The 2,474-nt window shown below is 36.6% G+C and overlaps 1 non-coding gene across 1 annotated transcript; it reads right to left on the bottom strand.

Annotated features, from left to right (window-relative positions):
* Nucleotides 1-2,114: 2,114 nt before the first annotated feature.
* On the bottom strand, nucleotides 2,115-2,221 carry LOC141688582 (small nucleolar RNA R71). The gene has a single exon (XR_012562016.1). It is a non-coding gene; the product is annotated as a small nucleolar RNA R71 (small nucleolar RNA).
* Between the last annotated feature and the right edge of the window lie 253 nt (nucleotides 2,222-2,474).

Below are 2,474 nucleotides of genomic sequence, written 5' to 3'. Positions count from 1 at the left end.
ATTTTTCTATACTTGAACTTCAATCATTGGTCGTGGATAAGTCAAGTAAGGATACATGACTTTGAATCAGTGTGTTGGTATGATGTGTTTATGCAAGTGGGAAATGGTAACTAATACCATTTCACTTAGATAGCAGTACGAGGCCTATCAGTGTTTATTTGGCTGTGGAGTTATGCACATTCCTTTTTATTAGGCTGTGCATTTTTTTTTTATTATATAATAGATATTAAATTTTTACAAATTTTGAAAAAATAAAATATGTGATATTTACTTTTTTGAGGTTGAAGTGACTATTAATAAAGGTGTTGGACCACTTTATCCTTAAAAATAAACGGTAATACTATTTATTTGACGAAAATCATTTAAGTGATTTTTTTATTAAGTCACTGTTAAGTGGCATTTATATCCATATAGAACGCTTCGTAAAGACTCAAATTGGTGTTTTGTACTCAAGTTATTTGTGTATTTGATGTTTTTGTAGTGTTTTGCATTTCAGGGCATAATCAGGAAGAAGGATTAGAAATTGCATGATTTATGCTTGGAAGAGTGTTAGGATGGAGCCTTGGTCGAGTGCATGAAGAAACCAGCAAGTGAAGGAAATTAAATAAGAAAAATAAAGTTTTTTAGAAGCTCAGGGCGACCGCGCTACACTTGGGAGCGGTCGCGCTGTACTTGGGGGCGGCCGCGCTAGGTCGATTTTCCAGAATCCTGTTTCTAATAGAATATTGATCTGCTGGACTTCTGGTCGATTTGGGTTGGTATTTAAAGACCTTTTAAAGACGTATTTTATAACGGAGAGCAATGAGAAGACAGGAAGAAGACCTAATAGCACAAATTCAATGAAGGAGAAGAAGAACTTGTTTTACTTGTGATTTTTTGCTTAAGTTGTAAACTTGGATACTCGTTTTCTTTGTTGTTGAACCTAATACTCTTGTTAACGTACTTTTTTTTAATTCAGTTATTTCAGACTTCATTTATCTCGGTTTATTTACCATGCTTTCATTGGAACCCATGGTGATGATGAGTTCGGTTATAAACTAATTGTTATCGTGAGGTCTTAAATGATTTACTTATGAATTTTTATAGTTAATTTGTTTCAGTATCTTAGTATGTGTGATTGTATGATATCCTAGTATTGGTTGCGCTTATTCATCTTATGTGTGTCGCGAACATATAAGATAGCGTGTTAATATTTATTGAAGCGATAGTGAATATAGAGATTTAGAACTTTCCATGCTAGCATAGGTTCATGTATTTGTTATGCATCATTCATAGGTAATTTTAACCATCTTACTTGCCCTATGTAATCACGATAGATGACTTGTGCATTAAACCTTTATGTTGTCAAATTTTTAGACATATAGGGTCTCAACTTATTTGGTGTCTATTCAGCTTCTATCTTTTTTGTGAATGTCTGGTAGTAGGGTATTCGTACAACGAAAGTTGGCGTTTACTAGTTTCATGTTATCTAATTAGTTGTCATCCTTACAGGTTTTTGGCGCCGCTGTCGGGGACTCGGTGTTAATTTTTAGTTTATGTGCTTGTCATCAGTGGTCGTTAAAGTTCACTGACTCGGATATTTTACTTACTTGGGTACTTGATGTGTTTCAGGTACTCTAGAGGGCCTGTATGTGAACACATTCTCAATCTCGTAAAGAAGCACTGGAAGGATTTGAAAGAGTTGAAGAAGTTCTTGAAAAAGTTGAGAAAGTTGAAGAAGAACCACTCATTATAGTGGGAATCAAGCAGCGAATCCAAAGGCTTTGATGGATTATTCTCAGCCAAAGATCAATGATATTCAGTCTAGCATTATCAGACCAGCCATTGCGGCCAACATCTTTGAAATCAGTCTAGCACGATTCAAATGATATAGAATTCACTTCAGTTTGGGGGTTCTCCAATTGAAGATCCCAACATGCACATCAGAGATTTCATCAAGATCTGCGACACTTTCAAGTTCAATGGAGTTTCTGAAGATGCTATTAGGTTGAGGCTTTTCACATTCAGATAAAGCTAAGTGTTGGTTACATTCTCTACCAGCAGGTTCTATCACCAAATGGGAGGATCTTGCTCAGAAGTTTCTAACTAAATTCTTCCCTATGGCGAAGACTGCTGCAATCAGAAATGCTCTCACTCAATTTGCGCAGCAATTGGGAGAATCTTTGTGTGAGGCTTGGGATCGCTGTAAGGAGATGCTTAGGAAGTGTCCTCATAATGGCATGCCTGAATGGATGATCATAAATTGCTTTTATAATGGTTTGGGAATATAGTCTAGACCCATGCTCGATGCAGCATCAGGTGGAGTCTTATGGCCTAAGAGCTACGATAAAGCTTATGAGTTGATTGAACTGATGGCTACTAATGAATACCAGAACCCAACTCTGAGAATGCCTCATAGCAGGTAGAAGGAGTTCTGGAAATGGATACATCTACTGCTATAGCTGTTCAGTTTCAGGCTTTGACGATGAAGGTGG

This window comes from Apium graveolens, chromosome 9 (genome assembly GCF_009905375.1).
Source record: "Apium graveolens cultivar Ventura chromosome 9, ASM990537v1, whole genome shotgun sequence".
NCBI classification, from domain to species: domain Eukaryota; kingdom Viridiplantae; phylum Streptophyta; class Magnoliopsida; order Apiales; family Apiaceae; genus Apium; species Apium graveolens.
Note: the sequence above shows the minus strand (reverse complement) of the source record. Positions and strands in the feature narration are given on the sequence as shown.